This window comes from Sparus aurata, chromosome 4, assembly GCF_900880675.1.
Source record: "Sparus aurata chromosome 4, fSpaAur1.1, whole genome shotgun sequence".
In the NCBI taxonomy this organism is placed as follows: domain Eukaryota; kingdom Metazoa; phylum Chordata; class Actinopteri; order Spariformes; family Sparidae; genus Sparus; species Sparus aurata.
In genome coordinates this window covers 10,219,733-10,247,372 of record NC_044190.1, presented here as the reverse complement: position 1 = coordinate 10,247,372, position 27,640 = coordinate 10,219,733, and positions in this window count along the sequence as shown.

Here is a 27,640-nt window from a genome sequence, read left to right as displayed (position 1 = left end):
CGAGCAGAACTATGTTTAAGATCAAACCCGGCAGCACTGATGTAGAGAAACACTACACTGTCACAAGGCAGACGACAGAAGGTCAGCACGTGGCTTTTTTGCACTTGTATTTTCATCAAACTCATTCACACACATGCTTTGATTCATTACTTGATAATGAATGTTTCCATAGAAGATTTCATCGTGATTTTTACAATTGTGCTATTTTAATTTTCATACTAACACTGATAGACTGGTTTTGACTTGCAAATCACATCTCAAAGACTAGAGGCATGACCTGGACTTCATCCAAAAGACTTAAGTTCACAATGTGTCATCCCTGCTGCTAGGGGTCTGTATCCTACAAAACAAAGGATGTTTGTTGAGCGTCGTGTGGGGAAGGAGCAGGGGGAAAGACGTTCAGGGTCAAGCAGCTCTAGAGGAGAGAATCGAGCCAGAACATCTGGAGTCACATCGGATTCCTGCTCTGATTCAGAGCTTCCCAGATGAGTTCAGAGATTCCTTATTTCATTTTGGGATTGAAAAATAGATTTAACTTCATTATTCATTATCAACCTGACTGCAGCAGCGATCTGTGGAGGTGAACATCATTGTCGGGTCTTTATGTTCTGTTATGTTGCGTGCTGAGTGGAGCTGCAAGGGAAATGTCTTCTTTGTTGGATACATTTGTGATAATGTAGTAGTACACAAGCACACAAATGAAGAAAACATAGCCATTTCAATGCAGAATTCTTACATATTACATATTTAACAGCTCTAGACCTTTTTAATATTGTAGTCTAAATCCTTTAATTTAACACACTAGTGCATTAACAACACGTAGTCCAATTTTGGACTGTAATGGGTTTTTATGTTTACATCACTCCCTGACAGCTGGACACTGGCGCTGTAAGATAGCGTGCATCTCGATGTATAACTTGAAATATCAGTATAAACCATAACAGGGCCAAAGACATGAACAACAATTTGATATAAATGAAGCTCAATGAAGGCTGAAACAAAAGGCTAAATGAGAGGTGAGGAAGCATTTACTCAGTGGTAAACAAGTAATTAATCATGCCACCTCCTTACAGGTTCCTCGTATGTGTGTACACTGTAGAGAAGGAGTCACTATTGCCTTATTTTCCACTCCTGAGAATATCAACACCCCCACATCACGTACAATTTTAGAGGTTATAGAATTGAGTCTAATTAGACCAATCATCCTTCATTTGAGTTTCACTTCAGATAGGAACGATGAGAAAAATGCTGCCACGTGTAAACCAAGTTTCTCGGCAGACACTCTCTCTAGTCCTGAAGTAGAAGTGATTGTTACATCGCTCCATGCAGATTAGTAAATTGACTGTTTTTCACAGAAAGTGTCTGGAGTGTGAGCTGTTAGAAAAAAAATTTGAAATCAAAAACCCAGAGAACCTGTCTGTTCCTCGGAGGGGGCCCCGTAGAGACTAGATGCAAATTAAAAACAGGTCGCCAATTATCCTGGAAGTGAAAATACGTCTTAGAAATCCCGGAAATAATGATTTAGAAGTAAGAAAAGATAGATAAAAAGGCTGTCTGGCTGTTTTCTAAGGTCCATCGACAGGAAGAGTGATGGTCTGCAGGGGTGGTTTCTTACTCAGAGCAACTGATCTTCACTTCTCAGCCAAACTTCTGAGTGTTTGATGGAAAACATGAACATCATTGAGATATGAACCCACTGTCAGGTATAATTAAAAGTGACTTCATCTCAAACTTTAAGTGTTCCTGAAACATGCAGTGACTCTTCGAAGAATCAATATGAAGGCAGACCACACTGACAGAGAGGCCCGATAACTCACCACTCCATCAGACAATGTTATCGTGGAAATAAACAATTCATTCTGACATTAAAAAGCCTTTTCTTCCCTAACAGTCACTAACTACTGCTTTACTTTGAACTTCTGCATTCACCGTTTTATTTCAAGGCAATTCATGAAAACACACACAAACAGTTCTCATGGTCGAACCTCTCTGCGGATGATGTAGATAATATAGTTTATTCACCGTTGGATCTGGTGCCGTTGCCTTGGGGCATGTGAAAGTTACTGTATATGCTTGAAATATTAAAAGCTCAAAAGAAAATACACGATGCAATGCCAATAAGATTATTTGTACTCTTTCATGTCGCTTTTGCCATTAGCGAGAAAACCCAGACCAGAGGAAGAAAACTGTGGACCTTGAGAGCAAGAGGATTTTTGTGATGAATAATCAGCATGTGATGTCAGTCACTGAAACCAATCTGCTCCTTTTAAATAATCTGTTTTTCCCAAAATAATAACTAGGACATCTTACTTGTAATTTACCCCACTTCCCATATTTTTTTAAAGTCTTCCTCCCTTATTCACTCATGTTCCACAAGACACTCTGAATTTAATCTTTCATGTTGTCAAACATCCCCTAATAGATATTGATTGAAATATAGAGTATGCTCTCTTTGGAACAACCTACTTCTATCACTATAATCATTCAAAGGACCTCTGAAAAGGATCAATTACGCAGTCTTTTCACCACTCTTTTTAATATTGCTGTCAATATATGTGATAATAAAAAACAAGCATAAAAAAACGAAAAAAACAAAAACAAACTACAAACCTTGATTACATGATTATATCAACATGCTCACTCCCAACTCATCAAATACAGCAGCTTGGTCAGTGGCCATAAGATTCAAACTATGATGTCCTACGTACCCTTTTAGTGCACATTAGCGCTCTACTTTAGCACTTCTATGTCATATGCAACATTAGACTTTCAAAATAAAGCTTGCTGAAAAGCAGTTAATATATTATGACATAATATGACACAACACAGCAAACAAATTAAATTATGCCAATTATGTCTGTTCCTTACTTACATTACGTAACTTGAAAACATATCCTTGCTCTTTATACTGTTGCACTGAAGTGCTTCAGGAGTTGACTCTATAGAGGTAACTACACTGTGAATGAGCAGGGCCGCTGACCAGTCTGCTGTATTTGAGGCGTCTGGAGTGAGAAAGGGTTGTTGTATTATTTACACAGCAAGACTTTCAAATACCAGATGTGGAAAAGTACTTCAGTAACCCTGTCATCATTTTCTCAGACTAAAGCTCAGTTTTTGCCGTACACCCAGCTCATCAAATGCTCTGTCTGTGCTGTGATGTCTTTGGGTATCAAAGCAATGTCTTCTCCTTTCTACTCTCTGTGCTTTAAGGCGAGCAACTGTCTCATTCTCTGCAATTCTTTGGAAAAAGATATTGATCTTGCCTTTAAAAAAAAAAAAAAGGATGTTGCCTTTGTGACAAGAACACAACTATATTCACTGCGTTTACATGCACTTACCTAAACCTGCCAATAATTGACATTCTGCAGTAAACTGATAAAAATGAGAAACCTGGATTTCTTTAAGGCCCTGTGCGCCTACGGTCCGCCCACAGGTCATTTTAATTAATGTGCCTAATTAGACCTCTGAGGACAGTGTAGGTGTGGACTGACTGTGTTTCAGTGGAATCTACCCGACCTTCTCTCTAACTTTGATGCACCTGTGAAGTTGGAAAAGTTACACCTTGATATTCAATTCAAAGTTTATTAGGGACACATCTCATGAGAGGTCCATAGCACCGACATACACAACACACTGATAAAAAAAATAAAATAGAATAAAATAAATATATACATGTATACACACACACACACACACACACACACACACACACACACACACACACACACACACAGAAATACAGGTTTGTTGACCTCAGATGTGGTCACACACTGGGGAAAAGATGCCACGTCAAAAAGCTTCACTTCATATAACTATCATATAAAACACCTGACTGAAAAACTACTTTCTAGTTGATTGTGTAGTGCACTATTTTGACCAGAACATGTGTATGGCTTTCCTTTTTATTTTTACCTTTTACATATTCAGTACCCGACTACCACTTTGGATCTCTGGCACTTATCCCTTTAATAATGTATGTTCTATTTTGTGTCTGTATTAAATGTCTCGTCTGTCTGTAACTGTGTTTGATCAATTACACTGGTACATTGGAAACAATAAAAACCTTCATAAAAACCTGTAATATTCTGGCAGCAGCAAAACAAATAATAGAAACAGTAATTTGCTGTAATACAATAGCAGTTTATAGTCTGAACCTTACATGGGATCTTTTTTTATTTTTTTTTTGTTTAAACCTTTAAATCTTTAATTGAGTATATTTACTCATATAAAAACTAGACAATACTTGTAAATGTACCCACATAACTTTTACTTGATCTTATGCTAACTGGATCTAATTTCATACATTTTCAATTAAAACAACTTAGCAAAAGTATTTTCATGTGGGAAACAAATATTACATTACATTAGACATAAATAAGAGTCTATATTTGCAATTCCATAAATACTTAATTGCATTTAAAAAATACAGGGAACATCTATAAGATTACAGTTTTTTTAAATTGATTGATAATAAAATGTGTCAAACTTAATAAAGAAGGGTTAAATAAAAATAAATACATTTCAAAATAGCTCCACAAAACAGGGTCTTCACATGTGTGCATGTTCAGGGCACAGACGTGAGATGAGTAAAGTGGTAGTCGAACACAACTGTTAAACTTGTTGTGCTGTGATAGAAATACAAATTATTACTGATTAAAACTGAAATAAAAGAGTATGAGTCCATTTCTACAGCTGAACAGACGAGCGTTTGCAAAAACCAGACACGAGCACACTGTCGGGAAAAGTTTTGCAGTCTCACAACACAGCTTGTCCTCTCACTGCAGCGTCAGTCCAAATGTTCCTACAGAAAAGCTGCAGACTCTATGTCTCATTATATCAAAATGAGACAGACTGGGTTCAAAAATCTGGTAAAAGGATAGAGGAGGAATCTGATTACTGAGCAGCTGAATGTGAAGTATCCAGATAACTGCTGCGCATGTGAACTCCTTAATCTGATCTTTCAAAATAACCTGCCAGACACAACATCGCTTCTTCTCGTATAATGATATCAGTTTTAAGTCTCGTTCTCACTGTATGAAGTGAGCACATCAGCAGCTAATCATTATTCAGCAATCCAACCACCGGCATTGATACTAGTGTTAGCTTTGTTCTCCAATTGTGGTGAACAAACTGTTCATAATCTCCAGATGGACTCTGTGCCAAAACCTAATCTCCATTTTTTCAGCAGCACTTTATACAACTAGACGAGTGTGACGTGCTCTCGCTGTGACAAACTGGTACTGACCGACTGTCAGGTTGACTTGCTGCATATAAACAATGACAAATAGGTGGCACACTCTTACCGCGCCCACCCCGTATAAAATGAATTATATGTGACTGCCTGTGAACGTTACAGCTACTCTTTAAATAACTGCAGCAGTAAACTGCAAATCATCTTGTAATAGAGTTCACTGCTTTCAGGAAATACAGGATAGTATCTTGAAAACTGGTTGAGTAATGCTGTAAAACCTGAGCCTCAAAAACAAACCCTGGAACTTGGAAAAAGGTGAAATTCGAAGAAATATGAAACAGTCTCACTCTATCAGCAGCAGACTGAGTAGTTCAGAGTGCTGTTTTGCTGAGTTGCCCATTACAAACAAACAGGTGACTGCATTTCCAAAAAGCTTCTGGTAAACCAACCACAAGCCGTATGGACAGTGAACTATCCACCCGCAAAACGTCTGCATTGCTGCTAACTTGATCAAATTATCTCATTAATATTGAACTGTAACAGCGCCCCGAGGCCTTGAACATCTCCTCATACGACTTGGACGCATTTTAGCTGCACAGATGACTCTTTGATTGGACAAAATATGCGGATAAGCATTTTTGGGGGGGAGTGTGGAACAGCATTAGTGGTTTGGTGTAGCCAGAAGCGGAAAGACATAGGTGATTTGCAATAATTACATTAAGAAAGTGATACTGGCTGAGTTGAAATGGAATACACATGAGTGCTTAATGCAGCCCAACCATCCCCCCTGCATTGTTCTCAAGAAATTGGGCTTCTGAGAATTCATAATTACTTGTTTTACTCTTGGCCTAGCTTATGAAAGATTAAAATTATGTTTAAGGCAGCCGTCTTCCTGTGTTGGTGCAGAAGTGCTTTTGAATGCCAATATCTGCAGTACTTATCACAGAGACGGATATCTCATAAACTAGAGCTCATGGATACTCACGGCTACTCTGCCAAATTTGTCAGCGTCAACTGTAACATCTAAACTCTGCTCAGACATGCTGGGCGTGTGAAGCCCAGAGGAGCCCTCTAAAGAGGAGATCGAAGGGACCAAACGGCAGAAAATAAACGACGCGGAAAAACATGGGCTTATGATAAGTCTACAGAGAAACGGCTTGCTGGCCCTGTGCCTTTTGATATCAGTTTGAATTAGAATGATATTATTGATTTTTGCAAGAGCAGCCTGACAATGCGCCTGTAGCCAGTCCTCGGAGAGCGAGGAGACGGAGGCAGAAAAAGGCGAAGGGACAGAGGGAGGCAGGGAAGGAGATAAAGAGGAGCGGGCAGAGGAAAACAGATAGATAGAGGGAGGGAGAAGAATGGGCAGAAAGAGGGGAGGGGTGGGATAAAGGAAGAGCAGGAGACAGAAGCGTGAGTGAGGGTCTGCTTGCAGAAATAGAACGACTCCCCAATCAATTGTGCGTCGGTGGCCCTGCTGTGAGACTGCAGGGGATCCCTCAGCAGGAACACATAAAGGAGAGGTCGTAATAGGCCAATACATTAGATAAATGGCATTTACTGCTATGGAAACGACTCCAACCTGGCTGGAGGTTGCCCACTGTGCTGGCAGCAGGTTTGTATTTATAGGCCTCTCCAGCCCCTCGCCGTGCAATTTCTCTGAAACCTTACCACCAATATCACACGTATCACACCACCAACACCAACACCATCACCAGCTCCTCATCTTCAGCCTTGTCTTGTCTATCCTTCTTCACCTCCCTTGGTCTCAGTGATCCTGTATCTGAAATCCTGCCTCCCATGTACCCAGCTGCCCCTCCTTCTCCTGTAACCAGTTCCTGGCGTCTGTGGTGAACCAGGATGCCGCTGTTGGCGACTCAGTGCTTCCTGCCTGAGCAAGTAACGACCGGATGGTGCACTAAGTGGAGGAGCATTCGTGAGTGGTGATGATCAAAGTCAAAATTGTGTTCAGCACTGTGGCAAATTTGTGGCAATTACGGACATAACCGCAGAGCAGTTCTTTCATTTATAACCAGTTCGTTCATTTGTGAAAAGTCACAAGAGTGGGATCTCATCATTAGTTAGCTCCAGTGTCCATTAAAGACTGTTTCAAACTTCTGCAACCAATATTTACACACTTATAATGGAGAAAATCACTCATGTGTAATGTTCCCCTCATCTGTACTGACTGTTTTAGCTCGTTTCAGCAGATTGTTTTGATTTTACAAGCTCATTTCACCTTACAGTCAACTTAGATGATTTTTTTGTGAATATAATGTAGGCTATGCTTATTTTGAACTTGATGCCGTTTCAAACCAGTCGTAACAGGAGGACCAACAAAACACTGGGGAAGTTGTTGAATGATTTAGAAATTGTTTTCTTGCCCAAACTGCGTGCATGCCGCAAAAGTCCAGTAAGTGTTTTGTTGTTATGCTGCAGAGGTCGTGTTGTTTTTGTATTCACCCACTTGGATGTTTTACGCTTGTGTAGCTTTTATAAATGGAATCATGGTCACTGTAAATAAAAAAAAAGTCTTCATTTTCAGCATGAAAACAGATTTCTAATGTCAATCTCTTTGTCAAATTATATTGACCGTGATTCAGTTTATAACAGCAACAAAAGGGGAAAACATCTGAGGGGTGAATTCTACTTATAGGCACTGTACATTGTTTTGGGAGATGCTGATAATCCTTTTCAGTCGTTTACATATGAGGATGTGCTACATTGGTATCAGGTGATAGTATCATGACTAGGTATGAGAAGGACATCCTTGAAAGTCACAGGTCTTTCACAAACAGACTTTGTAAAACCATTATCAGTGGACACTGTTTGTTTGCAAATAATTGCAATCTGTTTTTATTATTTCACAGCGACCCAACTTCTTTGGTATCGTGCTGTACTTTGTGGACTCTCCCTGTCAAAATAATTCAGCTGTGGTGAAATGAAAATACGTGCTGCTGGAATAGGTCCCAGTAAAAGAAAGGTTGTTTCTGACGGCAGGTAAGATAAGGTAACATTTATAAACTCAAATTATCTCACATCGCGCTTTGGGAGAAAAAAGTCGAGAGAAACAATGAAATCTCCCCTCCTCCATCCCAACACAATTATTTCAACCCCACATGACAGGCATTTTAATTGGTACTTGATAAGTAAAGTGCATTTTAAATTAAATTGTGATAATTTATAAGTTTCAACATGTGGCTCAGTCCTCTCTTGAGCACTGCCATCACTGCATGGGGATGATATCTTTAATTGTGCGCAGATTTACAGAGATAAATAGTCTTACAGTCTGACTCCTGGAAGCAAGAGAATAAAATTAAAGGATTGCTGGTGGTATTTCGGGCTCCTGCTGAAATAAATCATGTGGTAAACAGCCAACAGGTGACACCAGGACTGATCTGATGCTGATTATTGTTACACAAGGAAATGGCGAGATGATGGCATGAACGCTTACACTCAGCATTTTTAATTTCCGTGGCTGGCTTTGATGCAGACAGTCATAGAAGGACATTCTCATTTAGACTAAAAATGCTCTTCTGTCTGTTTCCACTGTTCTCATTTATGCCGACGCCTTAATTTCAGCTCTACTGACACCAAAAAAGATTTTCAGTATCTATTGTGTACAAAAACACCTCCTCCTCTCTCCTCCGCACTCTTTATCTCCCAATGGTGGATGAATAATTAATTCCTTATTCAAAGGAAAAGGGCAAGCAGACTCACAATATTGTCTATGAACGAGTACTTATAACCCACAGACCATTGTCACGTTCATGTCTCCCCGGGGAGCAATTCCAACACAATTTACTGAGCAGGAACATTAGACTGTCAGGAGCAGGCCAGAGCCCCTGCCTTCTCAGTACAACAACTCTGGTCAACTAATGCACAGGGGAAGAGAAGACATCGGGGAAGGCTTTGCTTTCAGGTAATGGCTCTTAGCGACGCCTATTCATTAAACAGAGTGTCTGAACAATAGAGCTCTACGTAATGCATCTGCTTTACACATCCTGCATTATTTATGAGTGTAGAACAGCTTTATATTCAGAATGGGTTAAAAGCTTAAAGGTTGTTGAGGGACGTGTTTTTATTCAAGCCGGTGCATTTAGCATCACACTGAAATTCTAGGAGGTCACTGATTAAAAGCTACAATAACCAACTTCCTCACAGCACGGTAACAAATAAATTATGTAAATATATAATTGTTGTAATGCTGTAACAATTCAGCGGCTCTTTGTCATCTGTTTTGTATGTGCATGTCTATGTGTATTTGCAGGACTATATCCTCCGGTTTGCCTAAAGGTGCCAGTCTGCTCAATATGAACCACTTGCGATTACAGCTGTCCTGAATGAGCAAACTGGAATGCTGGGTAAAAAAGCCTGCCGTCGAAGAGTGGGTGCGCTTATCCTTCAGACAGGGGTAAAAGCACTCGCCTCCAAAAAATTTTCAATCTTCACTCAAAGAGGTCAAGTTAGAGAAAATATCCTCAAGTGAAGGTCGGTAACATCATGTCCAACTTGCATTATAATTCAGTGCAATAGCCAATATAATGAAGTAGACTAGTATCTGTATCAAAGTCTGTGTGTTGTCAAGAATTGACTGTCGAATGGATGTGGATGTGTTTTAAAAAAACAATAACTAAAAGAAAGGTTTTGAAAAATGTACCTCTTAAAATAAAGTGCATTATTTTAGACAAATTAAATAAAAAAGTGAGCCGGGAGTTTCCCTTTTTTTACTTCACATCTCAAAAGTCTGAACCAACTTCATGACAATCAATCTCTACATTTCTTCAGAACTGAACAGTGTTTTTTGCCCCTCTTATGTCCCACTCCAACATTTCCTCCTGATCAGTAAGAGAAGTAAACTCTGACGTTTGTTTTTGTGCTTTGTCTCATAGTGGCGCTGCACATTGCTGCTGTTACTAATCACCACGGTCTCGGAACAAATGAGACATACTGGTTTAGATGTGCGGGTGGGAAGAATGAACATGTAAAAGTCTGTCTATTCTTGATTAAAAACTTTGTTTCCATAGTCCACCTCTGTCCTTCAAAGCATGCCTTGTGAAATACGTCTTCTCGGGGCTCACATTTATATGACTGTTGTCTCTGGTCTGTGTATCTCATCATGTCATGGTGTACAGAATTGGTTGGCTGAGTAGCATCATGTGAGATGCACCAAAAGAAGGAAGTAGTTGAGTGAAAAAAGACAGCTTGAGAGTGAAGATCAGACCCTGTTGTCTTTGTAGCTCACCTGGCAAATTGCTGCATGAAGTGGTTGATTGCAGCGCCTTGATTCCTGACGTCAGCGGTGCGTGGTTCGGATGGTTAGCAACCAACATGCAATACTTATTATTTACACCTTGACAAGCCACCTTTCAGGAGCCTGTACGAAGCTCGTACTCTGTGTGTCCTCCCACTGGTTTTGTAACACAGGGATTAACGGATGTAACATACAAAAAAAAAGAGTCAGATATTTATTGCCAAAAAAACCCAAAAAACTGATACTAAATGCATTCATCAAGATATTGTTGCAACCTGCAGAGGCATAATGCCACTCACCTAAACTCTGCCCAAGCTCTAATATACATTTAAAACCGTAAAGAACTTAATATGAGAATTAAATTGGCAATTTGCACAACATTGATTGCTCATATAGACTGAATCACAGGAGGTCTCTCCAAACAACAACAGTCACTCCTTGGTAGAAGACCATTGATTTGCATTGTGGAGATTTGTTTGTGTTGATATTTTCAGCTGTAGTTAAATACAGAAGTGGTTCATTGTATTTGTTGTTCCAACTGTGCTTACTTCATGTACTGTGTTGCTTTGCTAGCACCGCCGATATCAACCCAAGACAATTAAATTGTGCGCGAGCTAGTGAGTGATGCAGGGGTGTTCTACCCCGAGGTTATTGTAAACAAACATTGTGGTCGCGTCTATATTCAGAGGGAGAGAAGGCACCTCTCGACAGCCGGTGGCATTCTGAGGTTTCACGGATGAGTTTTTGAAATACTCATCCATGAGAGAACAAGTGTTGGTGGATCCAAAATTACCAACTCATCTTGTGAGGACAATCGCATGTATTATGACAGTTAAGCGAGCACTCTGGTGAATTCAGACCATCAGTCATCATCTGCATTGTATTTTTAGCCATTGTAACAGTTTGGCTCCGGGGATGGCAACGTCACCTGGAGAGTCACTCCACTAATTTGGTCCAGACTGAAACATCTTAACAACTATTGGATTGATTGTCATTAAATCACGTGGAGACATTTATGGTTCCTCCAGGATTAAGCCTAATCATTTAATCTCTTCACTTTTTCTCAAGTGCCATCATGATATCGACATTTGAGGCCCTCAGTGAACTATCAGGACAACTGTGGTATTGACTGTCATTAAACTTTGTGCAGACATTTATGTGGGGGGAGACTGAGGCATCTTGTCACATAGGGAAGATGTCACAGTGGCTGTATCTCCAACACCAGGGCGCATTTTAAAAATTCTAACAGTTGAATGTGCTATTTATTGTTGTGTACATGTCACTGTAATCTGAGGAGGGAACAACTCTTTTATTTTCAAACATAAAAGTAAAAAAGCTGTACCATTGATGTAATAAAACTTTTAGTTTAGTCAGTATTGTTTTTCAAGAGAACCTTGGAGTGAAAAGGTTTATTTTCAGAGCCAAACTAAAGTACTGCACTAAAGCTAGCTTGTGTTATAGCTTGAAATATCACCTCTCCTTGCTTTTGGGGCAGCCCAAGTGGACTCTGTGGAAGTATGCAGAAAGTCCAGTTGGGAGCCCTTGTGGACTGGATGAAATGCGAGTTAGGACAGCCCTCAAGACTCGTGGACTCGCCGCCAACACGCCTGCAAACTCCGCAAGTCTGCAAGTGTGGTGAAGTCCGGACATTTGGATGCAGCCACATTGGGAGGCTAATGAAGGAAAATGTCAGGTAAAAGAGCTGGGCTAATCAAACAGATACAAGACAGGTGTAGAGGAAAATCAGGCTGTTGAGGAGTGAAAGAAAACAAGAAGGAAAACAACACTGGACAAAGGGCAAAAGACCAAAGACAGAAACCTAGAAAACACCCATAAAACACATGTAGAACGGTGACAATATTCCAGAGTAACTCCTGATCCCTCTGCCAGCTCTGTCAATCACTGTTCCTGTGCTACATGATCTCATGATCTCTGTGGTCTTCACATGTTTGTGGAGGTGGAAGTCAGCGCCAAGGCCTCCGCGGTATACGCAGCACCGTGACGCTGATGTATAAATCTGGCTCACCACACACATACTGTACACACACACACACACACACACACACACAAACATCCATTCACATACGGTACAAGCAACATTCACACACACACACACACACGCACACACACACAGAGCTGGCATCTATTTTTGTGTTCTCAGTTCAGATGGGGATGTAGGAGTGATTTAATTAGATGTGTGTGTGCATGTGTTAGAAGAGTGATAGTGGAGGTGATCATCAGCCTGCTGGTAAATCCTGTCCTCTGTAACCTCTCACTTCCACCTATATCATCACCTCTCAGCTTCCTGCTGAATGTGTTCATGTATGTGCTTTACAGTGTCAATAAAATGTCACACACATGCAGGATATTGCATCGACATCTATAACAGAGAAGAAATAACAGAGATAGCGATAATACAGACACTGATAACATATATTAAGGTGCAGATAAACACCATGCACACCATTAAACAGACATGTGTATATTCTGTATGCATGTACATACACGTTTTTGTCCAATCTGTGTGTGTGTTACACTGTATACAACAGTTGCCTATAACCTAAATAGCAAGACCCATTTTTAGGCGCAATACCTTATTGTCTCTGACAGCGAGTTAATCACACAACACAATACATAAAGAGTGTAAACAAAATAACAAACTAGCCAGTCCCATCTGGAAATGGGTCAAATCATTTAATAGTGTGAGAGCCCGATTCATCATTTTGAGACGGTGTTGAAACATATTTTCTGCAAGTTCAATCCTTAGGAGGCCGTGGTGCAAGGAACAGAAACTTGTGATTTCATTTATTCATGAATAAAGTGTAAAATATATTTAAGCATTCATACCGCATGGTTAGAGGGGAAAAGATTTTTTTTTATATGGGCGATTAAAGGAGTACGTTCCACCACTGCTCCACCCTCTGCGCTAGGTCTGCTTCCTTCCCTGCCAGAGAGGTGACAGTCCACATCCCCAGCACCAGTCTGCAACGCTAGGGGTCAGCACTCCGAGGTCCCACCACACAGCTGAGACTCACCCGACCCCGAGTGCCTCTCCCTGTGGGTGGAGGGCCCACAGGGCGGCTGCTCTTTGTAGGTCTTTCGAACTGTGCCCGACCATGGCCCGAGGGTTGAAGTGCAGCCACCAGACGCTCTTCTCCCAGGTCTGGCTCCAGGAAGGGTCACAAGTCCAGATGAGGTTTTGCATAATTTGTGACATTTAAAACACAAGATTTTGCAACACTTTTTTTTAACAACTTTATTATATAATCATAAGGAAGACTCTCCCTCATGTCTGTGTCCTTGACAACACAGCATCAGTTCACTGTTTGAATGGGCCAATGGGGAACCAGAACCAGACTCTCTTCCTCTTGTTCTTTTTGACCTTTGAAAGGACAGTCAGTTCCTGAACCCTGCTCAGTGGATGTAAGCCACAGTGTGAATGGCTTTATTGGCTGGGAAACAAGTAAATAATAATGACTCCTTCCTGGTCTGACATCGGAGGCATACTGTACATTTGGAGGTTGGCGAGACCTTCAGCAGCTATCAACAGGGGACCGAGCGGAGGCTGAACAACAATAGGCTGATTCTGGACATGCTAGCCGTTCCTCCCACACCTCAGCATCTTATTCTTATCATTTCCATGGCTGACACTTCCACTGAACTCATACTATAAGCGACCTCGATCACAGCCTGTGACAAGGGCGTAACATGTATAACAAGTGTCTTTCTAAATGATAGGATGCCATGGTAGAAGATATTTGCATTCCTTGATGACACGCTGGAGATTTGAGTCACCATGACTGCACCTGTTGCCCACAGCGCTCTCTAATATTGCTCTCCATGCCTATGAGTAATTATAAAATGTACAATGTCAAATTTGATGTCAAATGCTCTACCACCCCTCATATCACATTTCGAGACCATGAAAGCTCTTGTAGACAAGCATTGTGAGTACTAATGTTCACAGCATCGGTTAAATTGCTTGTTTAGTGCTTGGAAAATCTTCTTGGGCCAAAAACAACTGAGAACTCTGTCTACAATATGGTTAGCTGAGTAACAGTGGGTGCTGAAATAGCATTCGCAGGGTTGACAGTGATAAATATTGACTCCGTGTGACCTCAGTTTATTTGGTATATTAAGTATGAGAGCTGTTTTCGATCAAAGCTGTGGACCAGAGCAATGATATTATGGTCCACCTTAAGATATTGGACTGCTGCACTCCACTCCAGGTATGTTTAATAATGTGATTAGCTGAATGTGTCAAAGTGCTACATACCATGTTTCATCAAGTCTGACCAAATCAGGTAATGCACTGTGACAGGTTCCTCATTCTATTCATCATGCACGTGCATTGTATTAGGTCACAGATGTTGAATCACATGTTGAATGTGCTGAATCGGATTCATCACACCAGGCACTAAACACACTGACTTCACCTCTCTGTGCATAACTAATAGGGCGCAGCACTTTAGTACCCTCTTTCAACCAAAGCGAAACAAGTGTTGGCTCTTGTCTGATGCTGGTTCAGAGCTGGTTCAACCTGTGAACATTTTAGGAACTTAACTGTTTATCTTCCCACGGGAATGAAAGCCACTGTAGAGTCCCATCATTCAGTCACTGTATATGTCTCAAATTTCCCAGCATTGCCAGGATCAACTATGGAGGACAACATCGACTCTTTTCAGGTGTTGCTCCTTGCTTTGCGTGCTCACACTGGCATCCAAAAGTCGACTGGTCTTCAGACCACTTTTTCGAGTGGAAATACTTATAATACTTTGTTTATTCTCCAATGGAGAAGTCAGAACACACTAAACTAGCTCTTGTTTTTAAAAAAATGATGGTTACAAGTTGTTTTAGTTGGTCCGTGCTCACGATTACCTCGGTTCTTTGCTTTAGACCTGGAAAGATTTGGTGCCACTCTGAAACCAGTTTTCTTGGCCTGCAGCCAGTTCTTTGGGTTTTGGCTGTCATAGCGCAAATAACTGTTTCCAGAACAGGCGCTGGTTCCGAACCAGCACCTGAACTGCCTTTATTAAAAGGGGGTATCAGTTAGCATTGTAGCTAGTGGTCCTTGACTGACTCTGCCCAGACTGGGAGCTTGGAGCACTGGGAATCGCAAGAACTGAGCCGAGCAGGTGGGCGAAGGTACCGGGCTAATCATCCTCTCAGCAAACACAGACTCAGAGACTGACGGAGGCCAGATCGATGTCATGAAAAACAGTTCAGAGGTGCTTTACAGCAGCTTCAACTAGCACTCTGACTCTGGGGACGATGTACACATGGTGGAATCAGGCAGGGAAAGGAGAGGCGTGAAGTACAACAGGAGTGAGAGGGAGGTCAGAAATCAGTCAGCGCCCGACTGTGGAGGCCTGAGCTTCGCTGCAGGTCCATCATCTCACAGCACAGCCCTGCTTACTGATCCTAACTTTAACAGATATCTCTACAAAAAACAGATGTGTTTGATACATCAACACTGTTATTTCTTCACATTCTGTTAATTTTTGAACGTTTTGCAAGAAAATTCTTTCACATTGCACCTTTAAGTATCTAATGCTTCATCTGTACACTAACGCTTGGTGCCTGCAAACAAAGGTGTCGTACACACATGCCAAAGATTTGTCCCGATCAGTCGTCAGGTAAATGCTCAGATGATGGAAAGTGAATTACTCTTGGGACCCAGAGCTAAAATAGGGTCCGGGACCAATCCTCATCACACACTGTTACTCTTAGCGGGGTCCCGATTGATCTGTTGTCAGGGGAAGCAGAATTTCTAGCAGCACCCCTCTAAAGACTTCTGTGCATTATGGAATTGAGCAGTTAACATATTCCCAACTGCAGTGTCAGTGTTTTTGTCCACAGGAGTAACGAGGTGTTATTAGCACTGTTTGGCCTCTAGAAAAAAAAACCCCACTGTAAACTAACCTCAGGTGTCTGGGGCAGTAGAGTTGTAAAGAAACAGAAAACAAGGGATTGCAACTCAAACAGACTCACAGCCAGAAGCAATCAATTCTGCATTAGAAAGTGCAGAGTTCAGAGACTCAAAATCAACAGAGGTATTCAGCGGGTCGATGTCCAAGTTTGCTGCTTTTTGTGAAATACTTCATTTCAACTGAACAGTGGAATCATTCCAAGGCGATTTAGACAAGTGTAAGAATGCGTCAAATCACACCAGTCGACGGTAAATAAGTGTGTGTAGTTAACAGGACAGGATTACTAATCAAACACTCAGGAAACATGTACCTGCTACCTCTTACTTTACTGGTTAGAGACCTTTTTGATGTGACACATGATGAATAGCTCTACACCAGTTGCACTGTGTTACATCAGCGTCTTGGTGAGCGGTGTGTTACATGTGAGAATATGTAACTTTAGTAATGCATAACCCTTCACAGAAGAACATGAGCCCCTTTCGGACATGTACCCTGCTGGCAGTTTAACACGTTAATCTCATGTCTGGATATACATCATAATCACTTAATACCAAGTAACCAAGTAATATTTACAGATCACATTGTCTGAATGCATAAAGAAATACAAAATGCACAGCTTGCTTGCCTTCTTAAGAGCACTGTAATAAATGTGCCTCTTAATTATAAATAAAGTTGAACAACATCAGTTTGTTTTCTTGTAGGGGCTATATGTAAGGATCGGCAACATGTTGACACAACGTCTCTCAAAACAAAATGGGGAGCAGCATATCACCAAAGTAACCGCTAACTGCTGCTAACTGCAGTTGCTGTGAGCCAGTTAGCTTACTTAGCCGTGCGGCTAGCGTTTCAGACTGGGAGATCAGAGTGGGAACACAAGACATGGTGGGCTAGGGCTAGCTGGTTAGCATGGTAACTTCAGCAGATATCGCTGCAACATAACACATAGATGTCTTTGACATAAAGTCAAAACTGTTATTTTCTCCTATTCTGTTTTTAATTCTATTTTTTTAATGTTTCAAACCAAAATCTTTACATGTTGCATCTAAAGTTATGTTTATATGAATGTTTTTTTTTTTTAACATGTCAAATCATGATTGTTTGCTTGCTAGTGTTCTTCTTCACCATTTTGTTAGTGCTTTGCAATGTTCCACTGGCATCTGTCAAACAGTGATAATAACAGTGGGACCCACTTGTAAAAAACATCGCTACTGATGCAGATTCCACTGAGTTCCACTGGGTACCTTCAAGTTGATAATGACCCAATGTCCAATCACTATTTTATTTTTTCCCTCAAGTTGTGGGGTAAATAATAAAGACAAACTAAATGTTTGTACAAGCACAATAACCATCAGGCAGCCTGTTCACTGTCAGACACAACAAAAGAGGCAGCAGAATTAAATTGATCTGTCATAAAACTCAATAAGCGGGGGCAATAATTAAAGCTTCAATTAAAAATCATAACTGATTCATCCTTGGAGAGGAAGTAAACACACTTTTCTTCCTTGATGGTTGCTTTCCAGCTCGTGGATCTTGTCCAACAATGCCGTCGCTCCCTCTCTCACATCAGATGCCAAATATTATGAGAGCATATTGTCTCTTGGTATTGGCCTTGTCGTGTCTAAATAAAGCTGTAATGAACATTTACATTGCAGACGCAGACCTTATTTCCAAATGACAAAAAGACATCACACACAAACAGATGAAGCCAGAGCTGTTATGAATTCCATGTCAGAAAAGGCCTACATGTACACACAGGGATACATGGCAGATGTATTGCCTGATGTCTGACATATCCATATATAACTCAAATCTTTTTTTTTTCTCACTGCAACACGTTAAAGCAAGTTGTTACACCACGCTAATCTCCATTTTGTATTGTACCCCTTGCTGCTAACATTAGCAAGCATACTACTGTTAGCAGAAACTTAAATCTCACCTCCAGTTCTCACTGAAGAGTAGAAAACCTTATATTGACCAGGTCTCCCCTCTCATCCAGCCAGTTGTTGCTACAGCGAGTCATTGCACCACGCCAATCTCCATTTTGTTTACGTCTGCCTCCAAATGAAATCACTTGAAAGGGATCTGCTGTGAGCCCAGCCCTGCTGCTGCACAGAGCGGCGTTCGCTGTTTATTTGAAAAGTATTTTTATTGAATGTGTTGCATGTCCAAATTGTACCAGATTTTATACTGCACTTTGTTGGGTCCTCGGCAACAAACCTGCCAAGTGTGAAGTAGTTTGGATGAACGATTCTCGAGATATGTGAACCACATACAGACAGACGGACGGACAGACAGAGATTCCTTGCTTTATAGTTATATGCAAGCTCACGGCAAATCAGCTGAAGTTTTGTAACACTTGGCTTTGAGCCATACATAATGAACCATCAAATAAATATTTCCCACTGTGTTTGTGTTCTTTAGTAGGTACAGTATGTCATTAGACATTTGTTTATAAATAAGTCATAGTATTTTCTGTGTAAGGTGTCACTGATGCTGATTCTATAATTAAAATGTACATGAACATCTGCAGTAGATGTCCTGCTACAGCGCACTAATGGGAAATATATAAGTGTAAAACATAACAGTTGTACATTCCTGACTGGATTTTTTTAAGTGTTTCACACTTGCCAGCAGGTTAACTATAGGGTTAAACATAAAACCGTTCTGAAAATGAGAGCTGTTGAGCAGTGGCTGATGTGCATCCCCGGCTCTGTTTGCAAGGTGCTGTAGGCCGATGAATAATTTAAAGTGTGGATGTACAGCCACAAAGTGTAGCACTGGGCCGGCTGTGATAGAGCCTGGCTGAACAAACCGAGAACAGCAGGAGTGTTTTAGCAGGCTGGCTGCCGCTCTGTGATGCCACCTCTAGTCTGGCAGGGACAGATCGCTGTGTAACGAGCCTCATTAGAACACAACTCCATTGCCACATCAAAGGCTTCCCTTTTATACCAGGAGTGGGTTCACAATCCTTGGGATATTTCGGCACCTACTCCATCCCCGAACCTTCACATCTCCCTCTCTGAGAGCAGGAGAAGGCAGAGTCAAAGTTTTGGGTCATTTTTAGATCTCTGCTGCTGAGTGGCGGAGGCGGCGCTGATTAATACAGAATTATGATAATGATCTGGAGGATGTGGAAAGGGCAGATGAGGCTTCTTATTATCTCCCCTGCTCAGGTGCGGATGGATCCTGGCTCTGCTGCTCTCTGACATTGGGAAGGGACAGACACACACTTTCATTTTGTCAAGTCAGCAGGCCTCGAATCAGGAGGATGTTTTTTTTGTTTTTTTTTCCCTCCTGGGCCGACGCCGCCGTCCATTTTTTGGTCAGGGCATTCATGCTGTAAATATCTCAGGGAGGAGAGAGTGACCTCGTTTCCACCTGATCTCCCCCCTCACACACACACACACACACACACACACACACACACACACACATACACCTCCTTCTCTGTTCTGCATTACTCTAATTGGAGCTCAGGGTATGCAGGCATTGCCAGGCATCCCCCTTCTCTTTACGTATGTGTCTTCGTCAGTCTCTGTCCCCGTTTCCGCGTCAAAGTCACATTTCCCTCTGTCCGTCACTTCTCCTCTTCCCTCCATCTGTCAGTTTTCACTTGAATTGAAATCAACTTAACTAGCTATTACATGTAGAGATTTGTTTCATATTTTTTTGTAGATTTTCTAGGGGTAGTTGTTAGTCAGTACGCTCCCGGGGAAGAAAGTCAGACAACTGAAAACTCTCTCTGTCAAAAAGATGTTGCTGGATTGACTTTAGACAAAGGTTGAAGAAGACGCCTCGCAGTTAAAAGTCAACCAGATGGATTTTCTTCCTCCAAACTATCAGTATATTGTCGGTGACTCTTTTTTATGTGTCCTTGATCATTGATTTATGAACCTCCCAGTCAAGCAAACAGCTTTCTCAGGCACACACACACACACACACACACACACACACACACACAGCAGTTCCAGACTCACGCTCCTCTGACAGCAGGATATTCTAACACTGTACAAAAATATTATAAGGAACACTGTTTATGTCCTCCTTCTACCGTGAGAATCATTGTGCATCTACAGGAATAGAAACCGTTTCACAAGTTCAAGTTGTAACGTGGTAACACACTGCTCACTTCCAGATGGAAAGCTGATGAGAAGGGTCAAAAGACTTCTCTCATGCAACACTGAACGGAGAGCAATTTGTGGAACATTTGTTTTTACGCCTTGGGTTCACTGCACGCAACATCTCGACAGCGGAGTCTGCCAGTAAAACACATCCAGACTTATTGGCTCAAACACTGCTGGACTTGTCAAACTTTAACCAGACAGAGTCATCAGAAGGGCCTTAAAAATAGTGCGATGGAGAAAACAATTTGCAAATGGATGACGAAGCCAGACGAATACATCTCTAGTTTCCTCAACATATTTGCTGAATGTGTCAAATACGTATTATCTAAAATGACAGATAACAGATCCCTGCTGCCTTGCTGCACAGTCCAACTTCTTTAAAAGTTTTCCATCGTGTACCAGTAGCCTATTAGCTTGAATGCTAGCTGTGTTTCATAGTGCAGGGGACTTGGAAATTGGCAACGCATGGAGATGGGATGGAATAACAGTAGTTGGTCAGTGGAAGTCTTGCTGCTTCACATGCTGTAGTATTTGGTGTAGGCACAGCATTTAGCTTTAACATTGAACCTTTATTAAATTCCTCGGAATGAAACGTAAAGCGTTATGAAATTGTGGCTCTTTCAATAAGACATTATGCTTATTTTCAGCCTCATAGTTTTAATTTGGGTTACAACTAGTATAGGTATACATGCTTCAATGTGAAAAAACACAATAGTTTTCTCATATTGTCCCCTCGCTGTCTTCTGTCACGGAAAGGCCCTCCTTCCAAATACCCAGGGTGCTCTGATTGGTCAGCTCTCACTCACCAGCACCGCTCACAGTGCCTCTGGTTAGCTTCACTTCTACTGAATGGCACTCTGAGGGAACCAGTCTGAGTTTTCAAGGATTTACTGTTCAGGTAATAGCTTACAATCATGTTGATAATTTAGCAGTTTATCCAAAAGCCAAGTCTGATAAAATCTCCTCAGTCAAAACATCGTCCTCTGTGAGAAACTCTGAATGACTTTAAGTAGTTTTAAATAAGTGATGAGTTAGTAGTTAAATATCTTGGTACACTCATCCGTGACACTAATCAGTAAAGACACACTTTAAACACTTTGCCAACCTGTCTTATGTAACGCAGCTATTAGAAAATGTGAGGACTAATTATATTGTCAATTTTTTTAAATGACTTAAAACATATAGGGGATTGGGGGATGTATTATTAGCAATCCACTTATCTACTATATCAAAGTCACTTTTAATTTTTTGTGCAGACTTTGAATTATTAGAGTAAAGCATTAGGAGGGCTTCAAAAGTCCACAATGATGACACATAGACTCTAATATGGGCATGATATTGAAAGCATAGAATATCAGTCAAAGCATTGCAATCTAATATGAAATTTGAGTACTAACTAAAAGTACCAAGAATCCCCCCCAACAAAATGAACTTTTTTTTTTTTTCATGATCAAGGCGATCTCCTTCCCCCTGTCCCAGTCTCTCTACAGCATGCCTCTCTCCCTTTTTAGATCAAAGTAGTTGCTGTAGTCATTCCACTGCTGTTTAATGAACATATTTCCAGTCCACCCACCTACTTATTCAGAGCCGCCCACATCAAAGAACCTAGGAGGAACCTTGGCTGTTGCTGTGATGAAGAAGACTGGGCCTACCACGCCGCTCTTCCAGCTCTGCCTCGGGCTCGGGACTCTGATTTTATCAACAGCAGTCCCATAGAAAAAGTAATGGATTAATCACAGAGAGCAAATCAAGCATGTTAAAAGGGAAAAGTGACTGTCTCAAAGTCAAACCTGTAACACTGGAATTGCCTTTCCAAGATGAAAAGCACTTATAAAAGGAGAAGTGACTGAATAAGCAGCAGATGTGGCTCTTATTCTGCTCAAGACAGTTTGATTATGCTTGGCTCAATCACTGAAAACATAAAACATTGACTCAAGCGTTTTTTCTTGTCACAAGCCTGCCTATGCTGACTTTTAATTACTCCTAAATTAATACTGTTCTGAAAAAAAATATTTCTTCTTCCCCAATAATGCATATTTAACACATAGCATGCCGGCTTTTTGTTGCCGGCTCGTGAGTTTGCTGCGGACGTGACAGCTGTCAGAATTGTCATCAGCAGGCCTCAGGATTTTAAGTGAGGAGGTGGTGGGAAAGTCACACGTTCCTGAGGAATCTGTCATGCTTAGCGCCGATTTCAGAAATAGCAATAGTATACTGTCTGACTAAAGTACCAGAGGGGCAGATGGCATTTTTCATGAATCACCTTTCCAACATGCTCGCGACCAGATGGTCTGGTGGCACCGAAAAATACACAACACGAATGTTAAAAAACAGTTCTGCGACGATTCTTATGAATTGCAGAAACTTGAGACTTTTTTTGCGGTCATCCTTTTCCAAGTACAACAATGTGAGTGCATGACAGGTGCACTGTCTCTCACTCTGTCTTTTGAGTGGCAAAAAGAAAGGATTCATCGTAACAGCTGGACAGAAAACACTGGTTTTATTAAGTCTTTTGTTAGCAGCAACACAAGGCTGTTTAAGGGCTGTTTTCTGCGGCTAGCTAACACATCAGTATTGGTTGATTTCCGTGTGACGTAAACTTGTCAGTGTGCTTATACTACGTTTACGGGTTGCTGCCATGTCCTGTTGTTAACACATCTGGTTTGCACACTGTCAGATGGCCTGTGTGTTGAGTAAGACAGCAGACCTCCGTGTTTCCACTCACTTTAGTTACTTTGCTAAATTTGCTTCACATACTTCATTCATGGTTAGTTAGCTAGCTAATAAAACCTAAAACCAACTGTTCCTTTGGGAAACTGCGGCAACAAGCTATAATTTGTTTTTTAAGTAGAGACTGTGCCTTAAGGTCATTCTGTATCAATCTGCTCATAGAGAAGGTTAAACTGTGAGGGTGTTGTATTGAGGTATGTTGTTTCACAAATGGTTATATTTAGTCACTCTTGTGGGTTAAATCTTCAACAGGTTGCTTCTTTTTCAGCCACACTGTGGCAGCGCAATGAGACACATCCCACAAACACACAAGCAACTTGATTCGACAAACATTGGCTAGTTTCACATGGAGACAGAGCAGCATCAGCATTTATTTGGAGTTTGTGTTCAACTGGCAAACAATGTAAGTCCATTATTCACTCTCGATAGTTTTAATCTCTAGTCATGTTCCTGAGCGAGTCACTAACTGCCATAGACCATGTTCATGCTGCGGCCATTTTCCTCTGACATCATGCTCAGATGGGTTGATGTTAAGGCCTCGTGTTCCAGGTAAGTCATATACACATGGGAAATCTGATACAATGTCAATCAATTCACATCTTCTAGATTGATCAGTAATGGAAAAAATGATCAATTGTAAACTTCTGGAGGGACATCTGCCTGTATTTCAAGGTAAAACAATAGATGTAATAACCCATTAGCTAATGTCAGCGTCAGTCTCTTTCTGTCAATCTTTATGGTTTGATTGCGTCAGTGAGTTTCATTTCCAGGCTTAAATAAATGTGATTTATTTAAGTGGCTGTAACACTGTACAGCCTTGCCCCAACTCTCCAACTTGGTTATACTGTGAGATCGATGCTGTTTGGAGTGGTTTAAACAATAGCATAAATAACGTCAGTCAGTGCATGATGTCAAAGTTTGGCGACCCCTTGTGTACACAGTGCACCTGCCTGCCACAGTTGTGTTTTGAGCTGTCCCACTGATCTTATTTTTTTAAAATTATACTACCTATTTATTTGATTATTATCATTACCAGGCTACAGTGTTCCTCCCAGAAGACGGGAGAAGACGAGAGCAGAACAAATGTCCGCTGCGCTGACTATACTGCCACGGCACAGCACGGGGAAATGGACAGAGCTGCAGCAGGTCGCGAGGACGCTTCACTTCAAATGTACATGGAGCGTGAAAAAAAGTCTATGGGAGAGGCAGGAGAGGCTGATGCAGGAAGATCATGATAATCAGCGTTCACTTTTGGAGCAGCTGTCCCGGCTTCCCTATAGGCAGTATAAGCCAATTCTACCTGTCTCGGTCAGCTTATGTAAGTCTGCCAACAAAGACAACACAATGTCAGTTTAAAAAAAAAAAAAAAAAGAAGAAGAAGAAGAAGATGACTGAAATGACAATCGACAATTCATCAACCTGGGCAAATGTACATATTTGCGCACACATTTTTGCTCGTTGGGCACTTTAATACTGTGCTTTACAGTTATTATTGAATATATTGTTTGCCTTTTTGCATTGAGTGCCCTTTTATATTTGAAAAAAATGACACATTTTGTGCAATTTGGAACTTTAATGTTATAAAAATGCTTCTCTTTGCACTGATTTTCACATTTTAAATCAATAAACTATATTTTTAGCCTGTAATCAATTAAATAAGCCACAACTACAAGTTTCTGAAAAACAGAATGAGACAAAAAAGAACATCTTGTCTTGAAGTATCAATTGTTCAAAAAATGAGTACTGATATTATTTCAAATATCAGTCATTCTTTATCATTTAAAATAGTCAGCATATTAATACATCTTATCAACTGAGTCCTATGCACAAAAAGTTCCAAATGCTTTGTCTAGCAAATGTCCTTGTGCACCTTCATGAGTTAATATGTAAAGGGATAGTTCCTGTTTTTTTGAAGTGTGGTCATATAAAGTACATATCTATAGACGATCTGTTCCCTACCGTAATCACCGATCAGCGCAGCCTCAGTTTGGAGTAGCAGAGAGCACAACTGATGATCTGCGAGCGATGAAATACAGTGCGAGGCCCAGTTGCTGGACGAGAGGTTTATGCACGCAACTCTGTTTACTCTCGATCAAAACGAAACTTAACAATTTCAGACACGGACCGTTGTACCTCCGTATCCCTACGCAGCTGCGCTAATGCGTACGGAGGTTCTACGGTAGAGGAAATGTAGTGCCAAAAGAAAGGGCGGTCTTAAGGCGAGTGTTGTGAATTTTCTCTATATAACGTACACTTGAACTGATATAGATTTTTTTAGGTGAGCCTTGTTTTAGGTGGTTAAAATTTGCTTTACATCTGCAGTACAGAGCTGAGCGTCTGGGCTGGAGCGGCTCTCTACTTCTCCAAACTGAGGCTGCGCTGATCGGTGATTACGGTAGAGAACAGACCAACTATAGATATGTACTTTATATGACCCCACTTCAAAATACAAAAAAGGCAAAAGGGGACATTTTTGAGAAAGTTTTCATTTTTCATCTTTTGACAGTGATTTTCTTCTCTCCAGAGTCTACTCTGCTGTTCACTCTGATAACATGGTTGTTGCGTGCGATGGTGTTGCGGATGACGTGGGCGGTATTAGCTCGCTCTCCCTCGTACACAACAGCATGTGGTTGGCCTAGGCCCTCTGGCTGCTCCACCTCGATGTTCCACTCTGGCATGAAATAATCTTTCTGCAGTTTGCATACTTTGTGCAGAATGCAAAAGGCAGCTACACAATTTGGCATCAACAAAGGTCAATGTAATTCCTCCTCATCAGGCATCTCCAATATCCTTTCAATCACCTGAAGGCATTCTCCACAGCCATCCTTGCTGAGCCCAGGGTATGGGTGTAGCGGGCTTGTTCTTGTGAAAGCTGATGATGCTGGGTGAATCCTCTCAACATCCAGGGCTTCAGTGGGTAGACAGCATCTGCAATGATATGTGATATGTACAGAAATCTCCACCCCACCCACCATCTTCGATTTCTGTAAGTAATAATTGGAATGTGTGTTCCATCAATGGCTCCAGCACATTGGGGGTATCCGCGCTCTTCAGATCCTTGAATGGTGTCATCAAGGTGCTGTCCGGTCAGGAGGGAGATCAAACACTGGTATAAGTTATCCATCAAGGCACTTGTGACTTAGTGTACCAGCTCGCATACAGTCGCTATTCCAACTCCAAACAAACGAGAAATCGTGCGGGACTCTCCAGGGGTCGCACACCACCACAGAACAATGGCGACTCTCCGATGAGGTTCAGTGGGGCTCCGAAAGCTGGCCACTGGAGTTTGACCAAATAATAAAATGTTGACTGTGCCTTCCACAGATCATCATCAAAATGTTCTATTGTCGTCCAAAAACTGTGAGTTCTATCTCTGATCCTCATTGGGCGAGTGGTTGGAGCACCACTGTAAAGACTAGCCATGGTGGAGGCAATGAGGGCTTGCCGCCTTTGTTGTTAACTCCAGCGACTCTTTGACATTTCTGACACAAATCCCATCCGTCTCCGCTCCATCAGTGCTTGAAAGTCATTCAGTCGGCGTTGAGTTTAAAAGAAAGACTGCAGTGAAATGTTTCAACCAATGATCAACGTAACATCGTCACCGAACTCCATGCTGCCTACTGCCTGCTTGTGTGTACTTGGTATTGTTCCCTGTTTTTTTGGCACATTTGTGACAGAGCGCGACGTCAGTGATGTACAATGTAACACATCAGATGAAAATCACAGACGGGGTGCCTTGCCTGCAGGAAGTGGGAAAGGGGTCACTAGGCAATTAATAGCAGGTTAACCCACGTTTAAAAAACCTACATTCACGGGAGAAGAGGGTGAAGTGCAGATTTGCGTGGTGATTCTCTGTGATATTAATCAACACTTTTCTAGTACACATAATTTGACTGATTTTTGTTACAGAAATATTAAATAGTGCAACTTTAAGGTAGGAGTAAGTGTTGTAGATGGTATTATATCTGTTATATCTACACACTATTCCTGCATCCACTTTTCTTTACCTACAGAAGCAAAAATCTAGCCAAGGACAGCTCGGACTGAAACTCCATTATCTGTCATCCTAGGGCATGCTGGCCATTGCTTATCCCCACGAGCAATGCTTCAAGTGCCTCCGCACTAAACACATGTGTAGTGGACAAGCCAGAGTGCTCTTTCTGCAGAGGGGTGCCGGCAGTGTTACAGATATTTTGGTTACTCCCTGGAGCTAAAGCTGGAACACAATGATCGTGACGACCTTCTGTGCCAGAAAGGATGTGTTCGGGACCAGCCTTCCACCCCTGGCAAAAGAAGATGACTTCATGCCACCCACTGGATGACAATGACAATGATGCCCTCTTGTTCAGTTTTGCTCATGCAAAAGTAAATTATTCTATTACTCCAGCTTCTCCAGACTGTGATGAAAGCA